Raw genomic sequence first — 26,178 nt, forward strand, 5'->3', positions numbered from 1 at the left:
CCTCACTTTGACACTTTAAAAACTCCCTTTCCTCTTCCCTCTGGCCTGGTGTGAATGAACAAGGTCCCTGCACCCACCTGTGCTGAGTCCATGCCATGCACATAGCCCCATGCACACAGCCCACCATCTGCTGTGTAACCCTGGGATCAAGTGCAAACTCTGAACTCCCCCACACCAAAGGTCCGCGTGCCCAGTGCCTCCGCCCTAGGGGTCCAAATCACCATCAGTACCATCAACCACCCAAAGCCCAAGGCCAGTGGCTGGCAGCCTGGGATCAACCTGACCCATCGGGTCAGTTGAGGCACAGGCTGCGGGGATCAGGGTGCCAAGGCGGGAATTGGAACCACCTTCAGCCCAGCCTGCCTCACCCTGTAGTCTCAGACATTAACTATGAAGGTGCACACTAGGCTCGATCCCCCACTGGTGGCAGTAGTCATCATTACTGGAGCACGGATTTCCCCACCCCAGCCACAAGGTGAGGGGTGAGTGAGTGAGCTCAGAGTAGGGGTGCACTCAGATTGAAGGGGATCCCATGGTGTGGGGGTACAGGTTGAGAGGTGTGGGGCCCGATCAGAGTGGAAATGACCTGGCTGAGAGGTGAGGGCGATAATTTCAGGTTGTTGGGTGTCCTGTGTTGAGGCATGAGGGGTAAGCTTGTGGGTGTAGGGGCCATAGGTTAGGACCTAGCAGGATGGAGTGTCAGGGCAGGGACAATGGTGTGAGGAGAAGGAGCCCTGTCTTCAAGGTCTGGTGGGAGACTGGGCCTGGCCAGTGGTGGGAGGGTAGTAACAGGGAGGGGAAGTTGATCAGGGGAAGTGGGGCTGGGTGGGTGAGGCCTGGCCTAGGGCAGTCGTGGTTCTAGTTCTGTGCCAGGACACAGTCGGTGGCTGGGTGAAGGCTCTGGGGATGGAGACCCGGCGGGACAAGCAGGAGGGGCCCCACCTGGCTCCTCCCGGCCCCAGCGGTCAGGGCCGGTAAAGCAGGAGACCCACCCGAGCAGTTTGCGCTGCGGGCGGGAGGAGGAGGGGCGCGCATGCGCAGACGGACAGACGCGCGGACGCCGGAACCCACCCAGAACGCATGGAAGCTGGCGGCAGCCGGTTGCTCCTGGACCAGCTCCTGGAAGAGGAACACGGCCTGGGGTCTGGGCCGCCGCTTGCCCGCGGCTCGGCTGCCGCTGCCGGACAGTTAAGAGGGCGCTGGTAGGGGCGCGCTTCTCGGGGACCCGGCGGGTGACGCCTGGGCTGTGCAGCTGAGGATGCGCCCAGGGAGGGGTGCGGAGGTGAGGTCCCGGCCGCGCGTCCCGTTAGGACCCTGAGGCGGGTCCCAGCCGCCGCTGTGGTTCGTGGTAACCCCAGTATTAGTAGTTCCTGAACACCGCGTTTTTGCCGCCGCTTCTACCCGGGTTTAGGAGAGCAGGTACAGCCCCGGGAGTTGGGAGGGCGCGTGGACGGTTCCAGAGCATCTCCGACTGGCCCTCAGACGATGGCCTGCTCCTGGCAGGCGGGTGCGGTGCAGTCGCGGGGCCTCGGATGAAATGGGGACTGCCCCATGAGAGCCCCTGGATTTGCTCCCATCTTACCCGCGGCCTGACCTTGGGGGCGGCCTCTAAAGACCCAGGTTAGTGGGACTCAGGTTACAGGTCAGTCTGCTCCTGGGAGATGGGCTCGGTGCGATCAGTGTGCTGGGATGGCTGCAGCAGCAGCGGGAAATTGTTGCAACCCCCGCGCTCTCACAGGGCAGCCCCAATCCCGCCATCGCAGCTGCCGCCTTTCCCTGACAGCACAGCACCCGCCTTCCAGGAGCAGGCTGACCTGTAACCTGAGTTCCACGGACCTGAGGCAGCAGAGGCCAAGCTTAGGCCATGCGCTGGGGAGTTTGAAGCAAATCCAAGGGCTCCCATGGGCAGACCCCATAACCCGCCACTGCCTTTGACCACACCGTGCCCTCCTCCCGAGAGCAGGCTGACCTGCGGACCGTGCCTGGAGCAGCAGAGGCCGAGCCCTTGACAGGCCGTGGGGGAGATGGGGGCAAATCTACCAGCTTGCCAGGTCGCTGCCCATCTCCCTGCCGCTGCCCCAGGTTCGTGGACCACTTGTTTTCAAGTCAGTGGTTTCCTGAGAGGCAGGCGTGGTGCAGTCAGGTGGCGGGGGCTGCAGGGAGGGGTGCTGCCCCAAGGGGAGCAGGTGGACTTGCTCCCATCTCCCCTAGGGCCAGACCTGGGGACGGCCTCTGCTGCCCCAGGTTTGCAGGACGCATGTCATGTCAGCCTGTCCCTGGGAGGAAAGCTCAGTGTACTCGGGGCAGCCTCAGTGGCTGACAAGGATTTTAGAAGTGGGCTCTAGCCCAGCATAACTAACTCTCCTTTCTTCTCTTGCTTCCTCAGTTGGTGGCTGTATCGGCTTTTTCATTACAGGTTATTGCTAGATAATGAACATAGGTTTCTGTGCTATATAGAAGAAACTTAACTTAAAATCTCTTTTTATATATAGTGGCTGACATTTGTAAATCTCGAACTCCCAAATTTATCCCTTCCTATCCCCTTTCCCTGGTAACCTTGACTGTTTACTAAGTCTGCAAGTCTGTTTCTGTTCTGTAGATGAGTTCACAGTGTCTTTTTCTCTTTTTTTACATTGCACATATGAGTGGTATCATTTGGTATTTTTCTGTTTCTGGCTGCTTTCACTTAGAATGACGATCTCTAGCTCCATCCATGTTGCTGCAAATGGTTTTATTTTGTCCTATTCATGGTAGAGTAGTATTCCAGTGTATAAATATGCCACAACTTCTTTATCCAGTCATCTGTTGCTACATTTAGCTTTCCTCCATGTCTCGGCTATTGTATACAGTGGTGCTGTGAATACTGGTGTGCAGGTATCTTTTCACATTGGAGTTCTTTCCAGTTATATACCCAGATGTGGGATTGCTGGGTCATAGGGTAAGTCTACTTTTAGTTTTTTCAGGGATTTCCATGCTTTCCATAATGACTACACCAAACTAGATTCCCACCAGCAGTGTAAGAGGGTACCCTTCACTCTACAGCCTCTCTAGCATTTATCATTCATGAACTGCTGAGCGATGGCCATTCTGACTGATGGGAGCTGATACTTCATTATAGTTTTGATTTGAATTTCTCAGTTTATTAGTGATATCGAGCATTCTTTCATGTGCCTATTGGCCATTTGTGTCTTCATTGGAGAAATGCTTCTTTAGGTCTTCTGCCTATTTTAAGATTGAGTTGTTTGTTTTTTTGTTATTAAGTTGTATGAGCTGTTTATATATTCTGAAAATTAAGCCTCTGTTAGTCGTATCATTTGCAAATATTTTCTCCCATTCGTAGGTTGTTGTTTCCTTTTGTTTTACTTATGGTTGTCTTTGCTGTGAAGAAATTTATGAGTTTAATTACGTCCCTTTTGTTTATTTTTTTCTCTTATTTCCATTGCCTGGGTAGATTACCCTAGGAGAATGTTGCTAAGATTTATGTCAGATAATGTTTTGCCTATGTTTTCTTTTAGGAGATTTATCATGTCTTGTCCATCTGCATCTTAAGTCTGTACTCAACATCTGTGCTTCAGTTTTGAATTTTGAGCTTCTTAGAGAAAACCTACTCTTAGCTCATACGTCAGATTCAACATGTCTAAAGCTGATTTCATAATCTTTTTTCTTGCAGCGTCTCCACTTATTCAGTGGGATAATCATTCTTCCGGTCTTGAATACACAAAGGCTTGGAGTGGTCTTTGATTTATCTTTCTCTCACCACCCTCCACATTTTGTCAGCTTCTTGAACTGTATGTTGTTGGTTTCAAGTGTCTATTCTGATTGCTGATACTCTGATGAAGAGCTTTCATCCCTGATACATGAATTTTTCCTTCTGCTGAATTCTTGGATATTCTCTCCCCCCCTTTCAGTCAACCTAGAGTTTTGGTGCTCCAACATCTACAGTCAAGTCAAAGACTTAACACAACCAGATCTCAGCCAGGGAGTCTCGACCCTTCATCATTTTGGACTTACCTTATTTGTTCCAATCATTATGTAACTTAGCCTCCTAGGGTAACCTGTGCCTTATTAAAAACCAGGAGTCACCAGCCTTTTCCTATCCAGTCCTCAGTTAAAAGAGCTTAGAATTGCCCTGAGAACTAGTTGGAGCCCCATCCCCTTCATAGAGTCTTCCCTATTTATTCCAAATACTTCTAGCTCCTCTTTGTATTCCTGTACTGTTTATGATCAGTAGCCTGTAATCTTGGATTTGAGTACTGACTTGGTACCATTCCTGGGTGATTTCCAATGTGTCTCCTCACTTAGCTGGTAACTGGAGAAGACTCACTTGTTCAGCCTCCTTTATAACCCTCACACTGCTTAGCATCGGGCAATAACAGGCATCCAGGCAGTGCTTGCCTTCTTTATTTATTCGCAGTGGTGGTGGTGTGGATTATAGCTAATAACTATTAATTCAGTGTTGCAGTTAAAAAAGAAAGCCAAGAAAATCCAAAAAACTTTATCTCCATGTTCAGTTTAGTGCTTTACCTCAATAGTTTTCTTAAGACTGTGTTTACATTCACATAGTGTTCAGTGCTTGTACAGTTCCCTGAGGCAAGCAGGTGAGATGTCATTATGTTTGACTTTCACGTTACATTTCATATTGGATATATTTGTGTAATGACAAAACCTTATTTTATAAGTAAACAGCCGGAAGCCCAGAGAGACTAAGAGCTTAACCCAGGATCACCTGGTTAGTGTTTGGCACAGGCCAGGACCGCAGTGCACATCTTCCAGCTGATCCTCTTCCAGTGCCTTTTCATTCCACTGCTGGGAAATGTAGCCCCATCAGCCAAACGGCCAAGTCACATTGCTGCCCCTTTACCTGCCAGTGATGGCAGTGCTACAAAAAGTGGCAAAGGAAAGGTCAGAAATAGGAGTGATAAAAGACATGGAAGTGCTGGAAATGGATCCTCAACCTCCTCCTCCCTACTTGAGTGCCTCATAAGTGTCCCACTCTGAGAGTGCTGTTCATTGTTTATAACATAGCCTTAAAATCAGACTGATCTTTTATAGGACATGCTTTTATCCTGGTCCCTTTCCTGCTAGTAGTCACCGTCATGGGCAGAAAGTGCCTGGCTGTGCTCTGTTGGTCACATAGGTGGGAGGGAAAGTGGGAGAGGGAGTTGGTTGAACTGAAGCCGAGGTTTTTACAGCTCTGTTGTTCTAGGACCAGAGCAGTTCCACTCTTTCTTTCATCACCTCTCCACCTCCGAGTCCCAGCCACCCATTCCTGCCTGCTTCCCCACATGCCACGTCCTGGGGGAGGACAGAGTGGTGAGCAATGCCCCCTCTGCCCTCTGTTCTGGGAGGTACAGGAGTCTGCTTTAACTTTTGAGCTGTTTTGGTAATTGGGCATTTCCAGCTTTTCTAGACATCTCCTTTCCAGCTCTGAGAAATTGGAGATGTAACTTAACCATACATGGACTATACTAATATATTCAGTGACATTAGTGTCATGTTGTCTGTAATTGTGTTCTGTGACTGGATAGGAGGTTTTTTATCTCACAGGATGCTTCACATCCAATTCTAAAGGCCTAGAGGCTGCAGGTGTAATCCAAGTCCTTACATGTCTGTAAGGTAGACATGAACATTATTTGATAATATGACCATATGTTCATAGATTACGGTTAGTCCACCGGCTCTGTATCTAATGAAAGTTTAAATATCAAACGCTTGAAGAAAATTTGCGGGCCATGTCTTTTTGCCTGTAAGTAGTTGCAAAAACTGAAATCACAACTCTACCACAAGCCACAGTGTTTCCCAGTAGAGAAAGCCCTCTAATTTTACAACCTCTAAGTAATGCAGTGGTTCTTTGAGTGAGATGAGGGATGCCAGAGTATTTTTTGGGACACTAGAGTGGCATGACAAGTATTCTGGGACTGGTTACAGTTGAATCTCTACTTCCTATATCCTGGACTGATTACAGAGGCAATGTTAGTGCGGTAACCATCTTGTGGATGCAAGTGTAGCTAGGAAGACAACAGAGAAAATAGAAGGGATATAAAGTAATGGAGGGACTTCATAGCAGTACAAATGGTGACTTTGACACCACCAGCTGCTGATGTGAACTTGGCAAGAATTTGTGAGAAGTGGTGGGTGTCATTGCAAGCAGGAGAGTTCTGCAGCTTTTGGGGAGAACAGGCAAAGGGGAGAGCAGATATGGTGGCTATCCAGGGGCTGTTTTTGTCCTGAATGTGAAAATGTCCAGTCCCCTGTTCAATTTTGCAGCCACAACTTCACATGACTCAGGGCATTATTTCCACCAGAATACCATAAAAATATAAACAACCTGTTTCCCAAAGTGTTTGTTCTCGATCTGAGATGATTGTCCTGTGGTGGTAGGTAAGTGGGCGATGGGGCCTATTACATCACCCCCTTTCACTAGAAGTCTACCTTGCTACTTTTCACCCTACTCCTAGAGGTCCTGTCATTCTGTTACACCTAGGCCTGTGAGACGGGCTTGCCTGAATCCTCACGTGAAAAGGTATGGTTATGTGCAGTTTTAAAAAATTGCTTGGGTCATGTGGTCCTTTGTTCCTTCCAATGGAAATCACTATTCCAGAGCAAATAGTATGCCTCTATAGAAAGTATATTGTTTGTAAGTTGTCTTCAGAGGCTTTGCAGTTGGTTTAAATATTTGCTTGGTGATGGCATCTTGATTGATTGAAGGAGGCAACCCTCACTAGGGGCATTGTGTGCTTTCTGTCTGAGAGTTCCTTTACTGGCAGCAGAGTGTTCGTAGGCAGAGTTAGAAAGTTACCTGGTCTGAGAAGCCGAATTTGCCCGCAGCTGGGAATTGGCAGAAGAGTCTGTTATGGAAGGAAAGCTTTAGGATTATCTGGTAACAGAGTTCTGGGATCCAAACCCTGGGAAACCTCAGCTTTTGTAGAGTATGTTCTGTAACAATAGGCTATAGGATAATTTTTACACTTGTTATAGGATGTAGAGTTGGGGAAAGGCTTAAAAGTGAAAGAACCTTAAAAGAGAATCTCCGAATATTTTAAAGAAGACAGTTTTCAGAATGAGAGCTTTTCTGGAAAAGACTAGCTCTTCACTTCACAGGGGAAGCAGGGAGCAGGTGTAACTGCACTTATGGTAACTTAAAAGGTAAACCTTACCCTCCCACTTAGCTGTTTCCTGGTGTAGGTTCATCTCCCACATCTGTAGTTTTAGACCTGATGTGTCATTTTCTGGTACTCCATTCTGCTTCTTAGTGAGAGACTGACCCAAAGTCACATAGCAATTGAAAAATTGCACAAAGGTCTTTATTGTTAAAAATGTAGACCTGTGGCAGGGTGCTGCATTTGCAATTGACTTTCAGTACAGAGAACACTGAAAAGAATGCAGTGTTATTTCTTTTTTTATTCCTTTAAGCCTTTGAATAGAAGGTTTTCTTTGCAGAGTTTCTGGAGTACATCAGAACAAGCAGAAACTAAAATAGCTTTAAGAAAGCTCCAGTATAGACTTTGCTTATAGTGTGGTATCTGTCTTATGTTAATTCTTTAAAGCAGGAAGTTGTAACTCTCAATTTCTTAAGCAAATATAAACATTCTTGACTCTTATTGACATTCTTTGTGGGGTGAAGCTGCTTTTGCTTCCATTCTGAGCATTGAAAGGCCTTCTATGATACTTCTACCAGTCCTCAGTATTTTATTTTCCCTCTGTTGTGAATTTGTTTTTAAATTTGAAGCAGATATAAATATCATTAACTTGCTACATATGTAGATATTCAGTGTTACATAGTCAGAAAGTTTGTGTACATCACACGTATCTACATAATTCCCCCCTTTCCAACTGTGTTCCTGATGAAAGGATGGTGGGAAATGGCATTATGGGGATATGTCTTACAGTACACAGTGTTTCCCCTGTTCCCTCTACCATATCTGGATGTTCTTTCATCTTTCAGCTTCTAGACTTACTTGCTCTTTTTCTTAAGCCAGGTGTATCTCATCCCCCTGCGCACACACACATGTGTACACACACACACATTCTACCGTAGGGAGTAGCGTGCACCATCCAATTCTCCCACTCCAGCTCTGGACCCACCCACTGGAGGCAGTGTCTTGCATGAATTCATTTGTAAGTTGCTTTTTAAAACTCGAGTGGTCAGGAATTAGGACTGATATCCACACCTACTAGGCAGGCCCTCAAGGACAACTTCTATGGTTAATGCCAGGTTATCTTAATGTTTGACTACCTGGGTTTCATGTCTTCCTGTGCCACCTGTGTGACCCATGATTCCCACATTTCTGTCTCCTGCTAGAATTTTTCTCTCCAACTCTGGACTCTTACAATCTTCTACTGATTTGACATCTTCAATTGAAACTCTGATATCTTAAAAGCAACATGTGTAAAAACTGAGCTCTTTGTTCTCCTACCCCCCAAACTGGTTCTTCCTGCAACCTCCCCCATTCAGTTAGTGGAAACTTAATCCATCCAGCTGCTTGGGTTAAAAAGCTTAGAGTTACTCTGACTTTCACTGACATACCACATGAATTCTGTCAATAGATCTGGTTTAACACTGCCTTTAAACCATATCCAGAACCCAGCCACTTCTCACCATGGCTCCTGCCTCCACTGCTGCTTCCCTGCCCTGAGCCACTGTCCTCTCCTCCTGCACAGCCCTTTTCAGAGGCTTCCCACCTTTCATTTCTGACCCGTTTCGACTATTCTCACCCGGCAGTCAAGTGAGCCTCGAAAACCTAAGTTAGATAGTGTCGTCCTTTGGCAGTGCCTCCCCATTTCACTCTGGGTAAAAGCCACAGTCCTTACAACGTCCTCCAAGGCCATACAGGACCTGCACTGACCCTTCTCCGCAGCTCCAGCCGTGCCCCCATTCTGGAACATGCGAGGTGCGCGCTGCCCTTGGTGATGGTTATTCCGTCCACCTGGGACTTCTTACCTCCAAGTCTTAGTTCTAACCTCAGTCCTCAGTGTGGCCTGCTCTGGTATTTAATACAACATCACCCTCATCCCATACCCTCAACTCTCTTTACCTTGCCCTTTTTTGATTTTTCCATGGTTCCTCTTTCCTAACATGCCACCTCCTCTGCTGCTCTGTTGTGTGAATTGTCATCTCCACCCCCATCCCAGCTAGACTCCAACCAAGCTCCGTGAGGACAGGAATTTTGTTTTGTTTATTGATCTATTCCAAGTGCCTAGACTAGTCCTGGGTACATAGTAGGCAGTCAAAAATTATTTGCTGAATAAAGTTAAAGACTATTTTAAAAATGAATCATCCTTTCAGGAACGGGTGAGGATCGGAAGCTGCATGAAGGAAAATGGTGCAGTAAATAATGATATTTGCCTGTTGTTCTTTGTGTGATATATATATGTGTTTTAGTCTTAATTTGGTATCCCAGTTTCTTAATTTAATAGCTGTATTAAGGTGTAATTTACAGGCCATAAAATTCACACATTATAATTGTACAAGTCAGCCATTTATCTATTTCTAGATTTGTGCAACTTTGTCCTCATAAAGTCCCCTTGTGTCCGTCCATATGCAGTTTGCCCTCCCCTCAGTGGCACCCTGATTTTATTTCTTTTTTTTTTTTGGCAATCACATCTCAAATGGATAATTTACACAGCAGTACTAATATAGCTTTGCACTTTTTGAAATGACACACTTAAATATGAAATTAGCGGTCATTGCTGAATGTAGGTAGCATATCCGACATTGGTGAGAAGAATGGACTTGAGTGTCAGACTGGCTGCAGTCTTACTCAGCTCCACCATTTACCAAGTTACCCAAATTATTTTCTGCCTCAAGCTCTTTATCTGTTATATGGGGGTAATAATAGCAGCTTACAGAGTTGTTGTGAGGATTAAGCAAACAGGGAAAAAAAATTTAGTATAGTGGCCTGCTTATGTTATTACCTAAGAAATAGCCTTGCAGGTAAAGGGCAAAATTCAAATCAGTTTCTAAAGTATATGTAAAATATAATCCAGTTCCTGCCTGGTTTGTAAACACGTATGCCTACTGAAGAATTTAAAAGCAGGCTAATTTCCAACAGAAAAGATCATTTCTCAGCATTTCTTTCAAAGATAGCTGCAAAATCACTTACTAAATGTTCCATGCCCAACTCTTACAGAAATTTGACACCATGGACGTAATTATCTACATTTTTGTTAAAATGATTCTGACCATCAGGAAGTGTTCTCAATTATATTTTAGCCTTTATGCTGAGAAATACTGTGAGACTTCTTCTAAATTAATGGGTGGGGGCATTCATCGTAGCTCTTGTAGCCTGATAAGCCTGCACTAAATTATCTTTTTTTAACTTTTAATTAAAGTAATAAATTAATTTTTCGCTGGGGGGTGGTAATTAGGTTTTTATTTATTTATTTTATTTTTAGAAGAAGTACTGGGAATTGAACCCAGGCCCTTGGGCATGCTAAGAACATGATCGTCCACTTGAGCTATACCCTCCCCCCTAAATTATCTTAAATAAGGTCTTTTTCTCTGTTTTGTTAATTTATGTACAGATGCGCAAAGCAGGGTCATCAGAAGCCTCTCAATCACGAAGATGATAATAGTGAAAAACATTGCGCAGTGACAGTGAATCCTTGGCATATGAAGAAAGATTGTAAAGTCCTGAATGAATTAAGAAGGTACTGTTACATTAACATACATGTAAGCATGGCTCTCTTACCTTTATTTTTCACTTTATAATGAAGATAATCCCCACCCGTCAAGGTTGCTTTGTTTGATAGAGGGCATATCTAAACCCTTTTCTGCAAGTTTTTTAAATAAGAAAGAGCAGCTAATTTATCAGAAGTGTGAATGGTGTAATCTGGTCTGTCTAGTATGGTAGCCACGAGCCACATGTGGCTATTGTGAATTGAGATGTTCTATAAGTGGAAAATACATAATAGATTTTCAAGACTTTGTACAACAAAGATAATGTAAAATATTATTAATAAGTTTTAAAAATGTCAATCACACTTTTGAAATGATAGTGTATTGGATATTTTGGGATAAATGTAATTATTACTGGAATTAATTTCACTTATTCCTTTTTATTTTCTAAATGGAATTACTGGAAAATTGTGACTTGCACTATGTTTCTATTGACAGTGCTGGCTTCTAACTTATTGCAAATAATATGAAAAGAAAACTTTGATTAAAATTTTTGTAATTGAGTCGTTGATTTACATCATATTAGTTTCAGGTGTACAAAATAGAGGCTCAACATTTTCATAGATTATATTCCATTTAAAGTCACCATAAAATAATGGCTATATTTCCCTGTGCTGTATGATACAGCCCTGTAACCTATCCATTTTATACATAGTACTTTTTACCTCTCAATCCCCTAACCCCTTCCTGCCTCCCCTCTTCTCCTTCTCCCCATTGGTAACCACCAGTCTGTTCTGTGTACCTGTGAGTCGATTTCTGTTTTATTATAGTCATTAATTTGTTTTATTTTTTAGATATACATATAAGTTAATACATAGAATATTTGTTTATCTTTCTCTGACTTATTTCACTTAGCATAATACCCTGTAGGTCCATCCATGTTATTGAAAATGGCATTATTTTATTTTTTAATGGCTGAACAGTATTCCATTTGTGTGTGTGTTCATGGTATGTATATATGTGTGTGTATATATATGTATACATGTATATATACATATATATATATTTATAATATACCACAACTTCTTTATCCAGTCATCTGTCAGTGAACATTTGGGTTGTTTCAGTGTCTTGGCTATTTTAAATAGTGCTGCTGTGAACATTGGGGTGCATGTGTCTTTTTGAATTAAATTTTTCTCCAAACATATACCCATGAATGGGATTGCTGGATCACACGGAAGTCTATTTTCATTTTTTTATGGAACCTCTCTTCTGTCCTCCATAGAGGCTGCACCAATTTACATTCCCACCAATCGAGTAGGAGGGTTCCTTTTTCCTTAAAAGGTAAAAAATTCTCTACATTTACCTACCTTCCTTTCAGTTTAGGACACAGTTTGGCAAAAACCAGATAGAATTTAATAGGAGTAAATGCAGTATTTATTTTGAATGTCCATGCATTATGGATAGATATGTTATTGATGAGTTGGTTCCCTATTTTTGTAGGTGCAGATGTTTTTATAGCTTCACAGACATTTCAGTCTTGCAGAGAGGAAAATTTCTTTTTATTTTGCTGAACTTGTCCGGGTGTCTTTATCGGACTTGGCCCAGGCCTGCAGAGGTGAATACACATCCAAACCTGAACCATTTGAATGTCTGCAAGATTTTAAGAGTCTAGAATATCAGATCTGGACTGTAACTCTGGTAAATGACATCAGTGACTGGACTCAAGAAAACTCCATTTGAGGACAAAACCTTTCATAAGCCAAAAAGGCTTTGAAATTGTGGCAAAGCCAGAGACTTTTGTGCACCACTTATGGCCACAAACCCATGAGGACAACCACAGGCCTTCTGGAGTGCCAAGGGAATTCCATGTGAGGAGTCCAGCACTCACAGGAATCCAACAAGTCCCTGTCTGCCAGAGCACTTTCATTGCTACTGTGCTGTTTTGAGTAAATGTCTTTTCATCAGGTTCAAATTGGTTTGTTGTTATTTTTTTGCATAAAAAAAAACTTCTTGTTCCCTGGTGAAAGTAAAAGCCTAACATTTTCTGATTTCTTTTGACAGAGAAAACATGAGCCTGTGGATCTAACCTCATCTGTGATGGTCTGCAGCTGGGAGCAACCAGATCAGTGTCAGTCCCCTTGCAGCCATTGGCTGGGAGCCTGCATGTTCCTTGGAATGGTATTTGAAACATGTCACACTAGCCGTGCCTTCGCTGTGGGCTGGGAGGTGTGTCAGTCAGAATCTGCATTATGGAATGTATGTTTCAGATCTACAGTTAGGAGATCTTTTTTAATAGCCAGAGAATATAGTCATAAATATATCTATTAATGTATTTATGCAAGAACCTTTTTAAAGATTTTTTTATTATAAAAAGTTACCCCCCAGAATTGAAAATGAAAGAACAGTGGAATTAAAAATCATCTGTACCTTAATTATACATAAAGAATCATAAAATCCTTCTAAACTTTTTTTGTTCAAATGAAGATATTTTTCCCTTCCAAAAAGGAAAATTATTATTTCACATTTTTTTGCTTTCTCATTTTATTATATATTCCATATCAATAAATATAAATCTTTTAAATCCCTTTTAATGGCTGTTTAACACTATATTGAACAGATATGTAAATAGTCCTAGGTTTCAGAAATTTAAAAAATTGTCATTACAATACCACTGCAAAGAATATTTTGGTGTTTCTATTTTTAGTTACTAACTTGGACTAAAAATTAACAAGTTTGCTTTTCTTCATCTAAAACATTGGTTATTTGATGAAGGAACTGTAAGGATTTTAAATAACTTTTCAGTAATTTCAACAAAGAAATTATCTTTAAGGCAAAAATGTATGATGGATTGCAAATCTATTTTTATTATATCTTCACTTTTACCAGTGTGACATATGTGTGTGTTTACACAAGTGCTTTAACTACCAGCAACGTAAGAAAAATCTGTGTACTAAAAATGTGAAAATACTTTCCCGGTTTGTGTTTTCATTCTCCCAATATAGGTTTTGGATGACAAGCTTGTATTTGCAAAAGTACACCCCCTGTGGGAGGTGTTCTGTACATACGCTGAGATACTGCACATAATATTGCCTCTGAAGCCCAATGATCTGAAAACCCGGTCCTCAGCCTTTGATAACTTCAGATGTTTTATGAAAGTCCTCCAAGTGGATGAAAGTATCAACAACCGGAACAAGAGCTTTTCTTTGCCCTATTTGAGAAGAGCTCAGTGAATGACTTTTATATTCAGCATAGAGATACATCCTCCAATCCAACCACCAGAAACCGCATTGTAAGTCTAAACCGAGTTTAGCTGCTGTCTTGGGGGTGATTTAGAACCTGCTGTTGAATTATCAGTGATTTGGTTTGGTTGGTTTGATTTGGTTTTTAAAAGCTGCCCATAAAAAGGAAAAAAGAGAAAGAAAAGAAATATGCCTACAGATTCCTGTTAGGATAGTAAACAGTGGCTGGTTAGTTACCTTGTATAAACCACAAGCTCTCTTAGAACATTTTTAGGTTTACTTCATCCTTTCTCAGATCAAGTATCAAGTAAGGGACAGTGTTAAAAAAAATTCAGGATTAACAGGTTTGTGAGCTCCAGGATTTGCAAGGCAGCTTTCCCTCCCCATGGTGTAAGTCAAATGGCAGAATTGAAATAAAGCACCTCATGTATCCTCCAGTGTTAACAGGAAAAGGCTAATCTTCTTGACCTTGTTTCTTCCTGGGTAAAATGAAGATAATATATCAGGAGGCGACAAGCTCATTTAAGGCAGGAAGCATGTTGTCTTGTTCACTGCTGAATCACAGGCACCGGGAAGGCTGAGTTTAATGAGCGAATGAATGAACTGTACTTCCCCCACAGTTACCATGTGGGACAGTGAGGATTAGAAGCTAAGAGCATAGACTCTAGAGGGTAGGGCACAGCTCAAGTGATGGGGTGCATGCTTAGCAAGCATAAGGTCCTGGGTTCAGCCCCCATCACGTCCTCTAAAATAGACATATAACCCTAATTACCTCCCCACCCCCCACCAGAATTACCTTATTATCTCCCCACCACCAAAAAAAAAAAAGAGAAGTGGCCAAGAGCGTAGACTCAAGCTGGAACACCTGTGTTGGCTTCTCGCTGTCAACCTTGTAAATGTCATTTACCCTCTGTGTCTATCAAGTTCCTCACCAATAAAATGGGGATAATTGTAGTACCAACCTCGTAGAGATGCTATGGGGATTAATGAATCTGTGTCAGTGATACAACAGCCCTGGCTTATATTAAGTACTATGCATCTGTCAGCTCTTTTCATAATTACTGACAGATGTTATTATGGACAAAAGACGTATTAGTTCTTTGAAAGAGAAATGCATGTTAGACCATTTCATTTATCACTTTCTGTAATTCAGGCTTTTCCCTCTGAAATACCATCTTATGTCTGTGCACTAGAAAGCCACAGGGCTTTCCAAATTTCATCTGTCTGGGTTCTTGTCATGACGGCAATACTGCAGATTGCTGACATGTTTTGGGACTCCGTCTGAGATGACAGCAACCCCTCAAATTTAGGAGCGCTTCTCTAACTGATAGCATCTCGCTAGAAATGAAGTTTTTATAATGTAACAGCTTCAGACGATTAATGATGCCATAAATGCAAGGATGTTATATCTAAGCTCTTTAAATAAATCCTGTCATTGAAATAAAGGAAATACTATATTATAGCCCTCTATGACTTTGTTATCTTTGCTATCTGTTTATCTGACTCTCTAAGACCAAAGAAAGCAAATACTAAGATTGATCATTACTACTGTGTGGTACACGTATTTGTGGATGAAGACAATATTGAAATGCACTGTTTAAGATATTAAAATGGACACTAAACAGCTTCTTGATGCACATGCATGAACAGAACAGGGAGCTGGGTGCAGGGAGCAGACACTGAGCTTCCTGGATTAGAGACCCAGCTTAGCAGTCCAGCCCAGCAGTCCACATGTTTCATATTTATGTTCCAGCAAAATTAGCAGTGAGAGTCTGAAATGAACTTTGGGGACACTTGCAAACAGCTGTCATGATTACTAATGTGGGACACCAGGATTCTACAGTGTTTAGTTGGCATCTGTGCATAACCAGTTCTTTTCCACTAAAGCTTCTTGTAATTGCTGGTCCCACATCCAGGTTGAGGAATCATCTCATGTGGTGTTTGGGAGGGAGGTAAGTGGAGTCAGGACCCATGTTAAGGCTGGGTGGGTAATAATCTGGTGCTAGTACAAGAGAAAGGAAAGTAGGTCAGGTGGGAAGGAGAATGACTGGATTTAAACTTTGTTTCTTGAGTAAGCTAAATATATGACATCATGTCAAGTTACTTTGTTGTTTATATTCCATGTGCTGTCACCGAATAACTACTGAATTGTGGGGACAAAAATGCCTGGGTTTTAGAATTGACCCTGCCTCTAACCTGCCAGAGTCCAGGTTCCTCTGGGTGCCCAAAGAGCGGGCTGGACCATCAGGTGTCCCTCCACTGCAGCAGTTTGGGCACTTGGGTGGCCTAGATTTTTGCTGTGGAAGACTGGCCCGGTTGTAGGACATTAAGCATCTGCAAGGCTCTCACTAGGTACCCACGGTGGTCCCAGGACTGTGACATCCAATTGTTCCTTTCCACCCACGTTTGCAAATGACCCTCAAGGGGTTAATATTAATCCTGGGTGAAAATTATGAAAAATTATATTGTACCTCCATCGCTCCTGGCAAGTGAGGGCCCCTTATTTACAAATGACCACAGAGTGTTAGCACCAGATTTTATCAACAGAACATGTGAACATTTTGTGACAGTGACACTCACCTGTTTGCTTCTGATTCCCAGTGCCACTTCAGCCTCTGTCAGAGGACTTCAGCTGCCCCAGTGATCAGAGCCTTCTGTACAGGGAATGGGCTCCTCCTCGAAGCACAGACAAGCAGCAGCCCTTAGGTCTCATCAGGTGAGCTCTTGTGGAGAGCACTCCAGTGGGAAGGGCTCAGGGTTGTCCTCATGGCATCTGAGTGTGACAGTCCTCCAAGAGTGTTAACAACCAGGAAGCTCACAGGAGCTCTGAGCTTCGTTGCCCCAAGTTTTTACTGCAGGCTTTATTACAAAGCCATGATTTATTGGGTCACTACCGACATGGCTATCCCAAACCCTAACTGTAAGTCAAACCTTTCCTTAGCCCTAAACTTTGAGCCCCTTCCTCTCCTGGTGGCCACTCACTTGTCACAAAGCTTAAAGCCCCACTCCTCTAATCACATGGTTGGTGTCTCTGGCTGGCCAGTCCCCATCCTGAGTCATCTCATGAACACAAGCCATCCAAGGTTCCACCATGAATAGCATAGACACTCCTATCTTGGGAAATTTCGAGGCTTTAGCGGTTGCTGCCTAGGAACTGGGAAAAAAGACCTACCAAATCCTTCATTAAATAGGAGTAAATGTTATATTTCATTTAAATTATAAAATAAGAGAGAAATTCTCACTGCTTTTCTGTATCTGCTGTTCGACACCGTTTCACTACACCACGTGATTGTAATGTCGCGCTCAGCATGTGTCTTCTCAGAGCACCAGCGCCAGCTGCTCCCCGGGAGCTTATGCTGTTTGGGCAAGGCTGCTGGGGGGATGGAGGCCAAGGACAACCGAGAAAACAAAAATAATCGGGCAAATAAGGAAACAATGTCAGATTGAAATGAAGAAATAACACAGTGTTGAGATGGGAGACTTGGGGGGAAGTGAGTTAAGAAAGCTATCTTTGTGTAGGTTACATGTGAGCTGAGATGGCGATAAGGAGGCTGGAATTTGAAGATCTGGGAAAAGTCACCCATGGAATAGAGGCAGCTTGTCCATTGGCCCTGAGGCACAAATGTGCTCAGCAGGTTTGAGGAGATACTGGAGCCAGAGCTGGTGAGAGTGATGAGACGCGAGGTTTAGAAGGGCATCAGGAGCACGGAAAGGAGTGTAGGCTCTAAGCGCAGTGAGAAGCAGTCATGATTGCTTAAGCACTAAAGTAATTTTCTCTCACTCACATTTTGCAAAGATAATGTGGAGAATGTATGGCAGTGACCCAGGAAGCAGGGAGGCCAGGTAGGAGGCTCTTGGATTGGGCCAGATGAGAGGTGGTGGGAGCCAATGAGGAATGCGTTTGGGGAGTGGGGCTGACAGGATGCAGTTATGGGCTGGCTTTGGATGGTTAGGAGAAGAGGAGGGTCAAGGTAGCCCCAGGCCGGTCTGGAGGCAGGTGTCTGTTCTTTCTTTTCTCAGTGCCCCATGCAGTTGCCCACCTACTTGGGCAAACCTCTTAACCTTCAAAGTGAGGGTTTTAAAACACTGAAGTCTATTTGTTGTTTCACATTTTATGGAAAGATTCAAACATGTACAGAAATAGAGAGAACAGTACAGCCAGCCTGCCTGTATCAGTCACCCAGCTCCAGAATTATAAACTCAGAGTCACTGTTGTTGCATCTTTCATCTCCATCTCCTCCCCTCCCCCACTATGGGGTCATTTTGAAGACAATCCTACATAGCTTAACCTTTCATTAGTGAAATGACAAGGTCTCTTTCAAATAAAATTGGAATATTCCTTTTTTTTAGGGTTACAAAATAATTCCCTGCTTGTCACAAAAATACACTTTTAAGTAGTTTTGGGGTTGAAATCAAGATCCATACAAGATTCAGACATTGCAGCTAGCATATCTCTCAAGTGCGTTCTAATCTATAATTTTCCTGTTTCTCATTTTCCTTGAAATTGCTGAGGGGTTTCTCTATTTCCTGTTTGGCTGATTTCATTCTCCCCTATGGTGTTAGACTTGTTTCTCCATCCTATGTATTGGCTTTAGCTAAGTGATTTAATCCTCCCCTAAAAGCTTGGTCTGATTGAGGTTCAACATTGTGCAAAAATATTTGTTATGTGAAGTTTTGTACTCCTGTCATAAGGTACATAATATTACAGTTGACTCTCTTTTTTGTGATGACAGCAGCCAAAAATGATTGTCACCCGGGATCATTATTTCATATGGAATTTTATTTCATGTGGTCATACTCTAATTTCCTCCCTCAATTATCAGCAGGATCAGTCACGAAGAGGCACTTTCTCCTTAACCCGGGTTATCCTTTAGAACACAGTTTTAAAGGAGGATATTTGTTAATATGTAAATATTTAAAATTGATAATTTTTTTTCTTTTTAATTTTTTTTTCTAATGGAGGTACTGAAGATTGAATCTAGGACCTTATGCATGCTGAGCACACACTCTGCCACTGAGTGTACCCAATCCCACTTGAGATTCATATTGATTTGATATCTTCCTTCTGTTATTTTTGTTTTGTGTTATACAGAATTTGAAGGCAGGGCAATGGGTTTGACTGCTCTTTAATCATTCTTTATGGTCTTTTGGGGTTTGTGTGTGTGTTTGTGTTTGTAAAGAAAACAATTTTCCCACTATTTTAAGTATGTATTGCTAAGGCAATTATGTTGATTTTTTCCCTGCTCCTGGTCCATGTATTCCCTTGTTACTTCCCACTAGTGGCCCCTTGAGCTCTGTGACAAGACTAGCATGTCGTTAATCCATGTGGAAGGAAATCTGAAGAGATTTAATCAAGGAGATGAAATTTGTAGACAATGTATTGGAAAGTATTGTGAAAGTTGTTCGTTAAGAGAAGGTCTGAGGTTGAATTGTTAAGTGCACAGAAATCTAAGCTATGAACCACCAAGACAATTATTAACTCCAGGAAAACAAAGTAGGGAAGAAAAGGTAAGACTAGCACAAATTGCTACAGCTTTGAATAGTCTGTACAGAGTAATAATAATGTAAAGCAAGGATACTGAGCTGATGAAAATTATAATGTAATTGTATTAAAAGGTTGGAAGAAAGAAGGTTTGGGTATGTAGATGAGATGGGGTTTGAAAGAGATCTGAATCCTCATTTTCCAAAATAGAAAGTTAAATAGGTGATACATAAAGCTGAAAAAGTCAGTAGGCTGTGTTACAAGGATATTAGTCAGAGAAAGGGAGTAAGTATTCCAAGAGTCAGCAGTAGGAGCTGAACGTGGTTGTTTCTGGCCAGGAAATGGGGCAGTTGTTGGGAACTGCTCCTTTTTACAATCGGTGTTCGAGAACTGTTCGACTCTTTATTGAATGTATGGCATTAGTTTGATGAAAAGAAATCAAAGCTGAATTTTGAAAAATTTATGTTAAGAATTGGGATGCTTTTGCAGAGAGAGATAACAATCAGCAAAACTACATTTGAAGGGATCCTCATTATTCCTTGCATTTCAGCAAGGACTAGGAGGCAGACATCTGTTTAAGGTTCAAAAATTCTGTCTGACCTTCCTGCCGACTTGTAACCTTTGGAAGTAATGAACTCCCCGTCACTATAAATATCTAGGCAGAGGCTGCCTGACCAGCTCTCTAACTGTAGCAGGGTGTGTTTACCATTGGGCAGTTAGAGCAGGCAACTTCTAACATTCTTTCAGTTTTGAATTTGGCATTTTCAGGATGGATAGTTGATAAGAATACAAAAAGCTTAACAAGAGAGTCCAAGACATCTCAAACCCATTGCCAGGGTTTTCTCTGCCAGACACCATCCTGAGCCTGCCACCCGTGAGCCAGGCCACAAAGCCCAGTCACATAAGAATGAACACACTTTGTCGCTCCTATCTGATTTGGCATCGGGCTCAGCCCTTTTCCCCATGGAATGGTCCACGCCCATGTCTCTGACGATGGAGCTGGTCTCACAGCAGCCCTGTGAGCGCTGGTCCAGCCCAAGGGATTCCTGCGTGAAGTTTTCCAGGATTCCAGGCTATTCTCAGAGCTGAGTCCCCCTTAGGCTAAGCACACGGAACTCATCTCAGCTCCAGACTGAGCCGGAAGCCTCAGAGAGAACTCAGAGCTGAGGAAATCCACAGGTTTTACCCAGCACTGCCGAGTCAGCAGTGAGCCAGTTGAGGGAAGGATCAGCAACAGCAAGACACACCTGAGCCGCCGTCTCATTGTTCCGCCTCATCCCTAAACCCTCTGTGTCTGCCTGTCTGTGTCGGTCTCCCTTTTAGGATCAGCCTGGCACCACTTCATGCCCTGCCTCCTTCCTTCTAATCTTGCCTCCCTGGCCTGTTCCATCTACTCCAGTTTAACTGAGAAGAGGTTTTAAAACCTAGGAACAACAGACGTGCTAGATACAAAGAATACAAGGCAGTGTCTTCCTCAGTCACATCCCTCCTGCCCTCTCCCATTCCCACAATGAGTTTTATAAATATTTTGTCAGACAGACATTGCACTCCCAGTTGTTATCATTATCAGCCATTTCCTTATTATCTGTGGTTTACGATGCATTTGCTCCAGGGTCTTCCCCGAGATAAGGCAGGAGCAGATGACTGAGCCACTTGTTGATGTCCACTTGTGTCAAGCCTGTTAAGAATGATCTTTGGGGGGATTTGTTGAATGTGCCAGACTGTCCAGTGAGTGGTGATGATCCCCTGCATCTGCTCTGGAGTCGGCCTCGTCCCCTCCTTTGCTCTGTTCTCATTTATCTCTCTTCAGCAGGTGAGCCAGTGATCTGTACTTCTATGATACATAAAACACTTCTTATTTCACGGTAGATTATGGGGCTGCTATGAAAACGCATATGTTTTAAGAGTGAATTGAGTCGGAGGTTTAAACTTAAAGCCCCCTTGATTTAGAATCAGAAATTAATATGATGGAGGGAGGGTAGAGCTCAGTGGTAGAGTGCATGTCTAGCATGCATGAGGTCCTGGGTTCAATCCCCAATGCCTCCATTTAAAAACAAATAAATAAACCTAATTATGCCCCCCAAAAAAGAAAAAATAAATTAACATGAGGATGAAGCTACAGAGTGATTATTTGTGTCTTCTGAAACTTCCTTCTGTCTTTCTGCAGGAAATTCTAAGGAGAGAAGTTCGGAATCTACATTGCTTGGCTGGGCTATTACACTCAGATGCTCCTCCTGGCAGCAGTCGTGAGGGTGACTTGCTTACTGTGTGGATATTTTAATCAAAATAACTGTACCTGTGGGTAACTTGTCTTTATTCCTTGTTACCGTGCTTACTTAACTTAGAATGACATTCTCCAGGAGCATCCATGTTGCTGCAAATGGCCCTATATTGTCAGTTTATATGGCCGAGTAGTATTCCATTGTATAAATATACCACTTCTTTAGCCAGTCATCCGCTGATGGACATTTAGGCTGTATCCATGTCTTGGCTACTGTAAATAGTGCTTCTATGAACATTGGGATGCAGGTGTCATCCTGAAGTAGGGTTCCTTCAGGATACATGCCCAGGAGCAGGATTCCTGGGTCATATGGCAAGTCTATTCCTAGACATTTGAGGGAACTCAATACTGTTTTCCACAGTGGCTGCACCAAACTGCATTCCCACCAGAAGTGTAGGAGGTTCCCCTTTCTCCACAGCCTCTCTAGCATTTGTCATTTGTGGATATTTGAATGATGGCCATTATGACTGGCTTGAGGTGATACCTCATTGTAGTTTTGATTTGCATTTCTCTGATAATTAGTGACATTGAGCATTTTTTCATGTGCCCATTGATCATTTGTATGTCTTCCTTGGAGAATTGCTTGTTTAGGTCTTCTGCCCATTTTTGGATTAGGTTATTTGGTTGTTTCTTATTAAGTCATTTGAGCTGCTTATATATTCTGGAGATCAAGCCTTTGTCAGTTTCATTTGCAAAAATATTCTCCCATTCTGTAGGTTGTCTTTTTTTTTTTACTTATGGTGTCCTTTGCTGTGCAGAAGCTTGTAAGTTTCTTTAGGTCCCATTTGTTTATTCTTGCTTTTATTTCTATTGCTTGGGTAGACTGACCTAAGGGAACATTTCTGAGATGTATGTCAGATATTTTGCCTGTATTTTCTTCTAGGAGGTTTATTGTATCTTGTCTTATGTTTATCTTGCTGAAGAGACTGTCTTTATTCCATTGTATATTCTTGCCTCCTTTGTCGAAGATTAGTTGACCAAAAGTTTGTGGGTTCATTTCTGGGCTCTCTATTCTGTTCCATTGGTCTATATGTATGTTTTTGTACCAATACCATGCTGTTTTGATGACTGTAACTCTATAGTATTGTCTGAAGTCTGGGAGAGTTATTCCTCCAGGCTCTTTCTTTTTTTTCTTCAGTAATACCCTGGAATTTCTATGTCTTTGATGGTTCCATATAAATTTTATTGTGATTTGTTCTAGTTCTATGAAATATGTCTTGGGTAATTTTACAGGGATTGCATTAAATCTGTATATTGCCCTGGGCAGTGTGACCATTTTAACAATATTGATTCTTGCAATCCAAGAGCATGAGATACCTTTCCATTTTTTAAAGTCTTCTTCAATTACCTTCACCAATGGTTTATAGTTTTCTGTGTATAATTCTCTCACCTCTGTGGTTAGATTTATTCCTAGAAATTTTATTACTTTGGGTGCTATTTTAAAGTGTTTTATTTCTTTACTTCTTTTTTCTGTTGATTCATCATTAGTGTAAAGAAATGCAACTGATTTTTGAACATTAATCTTGTAACCTGCTACCTTGTTAAATTCTTCGATCAGCATTAGTAGTTTTGGTGTGGACCTTTTAGGGTTTTCTATAAATAGTGTCGTGTCATCTGCATGTAGTGACACTTTTACCTCTTCTTTTCCAATTTAGACCCCTTTTACTTCTCTTACTTGCCTGATTGCTATGGTCAGGACTTCCAAGCCTATGTTGAATAGGAGTGGTGATAGTGGCATCCTTGTCTTGTCCCGGAATTTAGTGAGAAGCTTTTGAGGTTTTCACCATTTAGTGCTATGCTGGCTGTAGGTTTGTCTTATATAGCTTTCATGATGTTGAGTTATGTTCCCTCAATACCCACTTTGGTGAGAATTTTTATCATAAATGGGTGTTGAATTTTATCAAAAGCTTTTATGCATCTATTGAGATGATCATGTGGTTTTAGTCCTTTCTCTTGTTGATGTGAAGTATTACATTGATTGATTTGCATATGTTGAACCACCTTTGTGTCCCTGAGATGAACCCCATTTGAGCATGTTGTATAATCTTTTTTATGTGCTGTGGAATTCTATTTGCTAGTATTTTGGTAAGGACTTTTTTGCATCTGTGTTCATCAGTGATATTGGTCTGTAATTCTCTTTTTTGGTGGTGTCTTTGCCTGGTTTTGGTATCAGGGTGATTGTGGCTTCATAGAATGAGTTTGGGAATATTCCTTCATTTCAGTCTTCTGGAAGAGTTTGAGAAGGACTGGTATGAGTACTTCTTTGTATGTGTGGCAGAATTCCCTGGTGAAGCTGTCCAGTTCTGGATTTTACTTGTAGGGATTCTTTTTTAATTGTTAATTCGATTTCATTCCTAGTGATCGGTTTGTTCAAGTGGTCAGTTTCTTCTTGATTCAGTTTTAGTGGACTGTATGTTTCCAGAAACTTGTCCATCTCCTCTAGGTTATCCCTGTTTTTATGTAGTTTTTCATGATATTCTCATATGATATTCTATATTTCTATGTTATTTGTTGTAATTTCTCCATTTTCCTTTCTTATTTTGCAAATTTGTGCTCTCTCTTTTTTCTTCTTTGTGAGTTTGGCCAGAGGTTCTCGATTTTATTTACTCTTTCAAAAAATTGCTTTTGGTTTGATTGATTATTTTCTCTATTTCTTTTAATCTCTATTTTATTTATTTCCTCCCAGATCTTAATTATTTCCTTTCTTCTGCTGACTTTTGGGTGTTTTTACTCTTTAGTTTCTAGTTCTTTTAACTGGTGGGTTAGATTGTTTTTTTTTTTTTGATATTGTTCTTCTTTTTTGAGGAAGGCCTGTATCACTCTAAACTTTCCTCTTAGCACTGCTTTTGCTTTGTCCCATAAGTTTTTGTGGTTGTTTTCATTTTCATTTGTCTCAAGGTATTCCTTAATTTCAACTTTGATTTCATCATTGACCCATTTTTTTTTAATAGCATGTTGTTTAATCTCTATGCTTTCCTTTTTTTTATGCTTTGTTTCTCTGAAGTTGTTTTCTAGTTTCAATGGCATTGTGGTCAGTAAGGATGCTTGAGATAATTTCTATCTTCTTAAAATTTTTGAGGCTTCTTTTGTGACCAAGTACATGATGAATCCTAGAAAATGTTCCACGCACACTTGAAAAGAATGTATATCCTATTTTGGGGGGTTGTAATGCTCTGCAAATATCCATTAAATCTAATTTTTCTATTGTATCATTTAATTTCTCTGTTGCATTATTTATTTTTTGTGTGGAAGATCTGTCTAGTGATGTTAATGTGGTGTTAAAACTTCTGACAATGATTGTATTCCCATCAATTTCCCCGTTTATCTCTGTTAGTAGTTGTTTTATGTACTTAGGTGCTCATGTTGGATGCATATATATTAATGATTGTAATATCCTCATCTTGTATTGCTCCTTTAATCATTATAAAATGCCTTTATTTATCTTTCTTTATGGCCCTTGTTTTAAAGTCTATTTAGTCTGAAATCAGAACTGCTACACCTGCTTTTTTGGAGTTTCCATTTGCATGGAATATCCTTTTCCGTCCATTCACTCTCAATCTCTATGTGTCCTTCTCCCTAAAGTGTGTCTCTTGTATGCAGTTTATTGAAGTTTCTTGCTTTATTATCCAGTCTGCCACTCTGTCTTTTGACTGGAGCATTTAGTCCATTATCATTTAGAGTAATTAATGATAAATGAGTGTTTATTGCTATTTGAACTTATATTTGCAGTTGATTTCATATTTCTTCTTTGTTCCTTTCTTCTTCCTTTTGTGGTATGGTAATTTTCCTTTGTGTTATCTTGGATTGTATTTAGTTTTTGTTACTCACTTGTAAGTTTTTGGCTTGTGGTTACACTTTTTTGTAAGTCTGTTAACCAATTACTGTAACTGTGTACTAAACAGATAGTAATGTAATCTCAAACCCATCCTACCGAGAACAAAAAATTTAAGAAAAAAGAAGAAAGAAAAAATACTCTGTATTTTCTTGCTTCCCTCTCCCACTCAATGATTTAGATGTCTTCTTTTACAATTTCATGTTTATTCTATTTGTAATTCATGGTAGTTATCACCTTTCCAGTTATAAGCTCTCATTTCTGTATCATCCTGCTTCTTTTTTATTTAGAGTGTACCTTACAATATTTCTTTTAGCATGGATTTAGTGTTGCTAAAGTCTTTTAGTTTTTCTTCTCTGTGAAATTCATTACCTCTCCCTCTGTTCTAAAGGATAGCCTTGCTGCAGAAAGTATCCTAGGCTGCATCTGTTTTTTCATTCAGGACTTTGAATATATCTTTCCACTCCCTTCTGGCCTGTAGTGTTTCTGTAGAGAAATCAGCTGAGAGCCATCTCTTGTAACTCACTCTTTGTTTTTCTCTTGCTGCCTTTAGGATCATTTCTTTATCCTTCAGTCTGGCCATCTTGATTTTGTTGTCTTGGTGTGAGTCTCTTTAGGCTGTTCCTGTTTGGGAACCTCTGAGCCTCCTGTACTTGGGTGTCTGATTCTTTCTTTATGTTTGGGAATTTTTCAGTTATGATTTCTTTAAATACCTTCTCCATC

The 26,178-nt window shown here is 41.7% G+C and overlaps 2 long non-coding RNA genes across 2 annotated transcripts in view; both read left to right on the plus strand.

The window, feature by feature from the left end:
* Positions 1 to 1,113: 1,113 nt before the first annotated feature.
* Positions 1,114 to 13,898, plus strand: LOC140701216 (uncharacterized). The gene is made up of 5 exons (XR_012080178.1): positions 1,114 to 1,282; positions 10,525 to 10,650; positions 11,904 to 11,962; positions 12,683 to 12,847; positions 13,624 to 13,898. It is a non-coding gene; the product is annotated as an uncharacterized lncRNA (long non-coding RNA).
* A 2,590-nt stretch (positions 13,899 to 16,488) lies between these two features.
* The window catches only part of LOC140701226 (uncharacterized), a 34,305-nt gene continuing 24,615 nt past the window's right edge, over positions 16,489 to 26,178 (plus strand). The window contains exons 1-2 of the long non-coding RNA XR_012080188.1: positions 16,489 to 16,576; positions 21,510 to 21,594. This is a non-coding gene — a long non-coding RNA (uncharacterized lncRNA). The remainder of the gene's footprint in view (positions 16,577 to 21,509; positions 21,595 to 26,178) is intronic.

This window comes from Vicugna pacos, chromosome 14 (genome assembly GCF_048564905.1).
Source record: "Vicugna pacos chromosome 14, VicPac4, whole genome shotgun sequence".
Classification (NCBI taxonomy): domain Eukaryota; kingdom Metazoa; phylum Chordata; class Mammalia; order Artiodactyla; family Camelidae; genus Vicugna; species Vicugna pacos.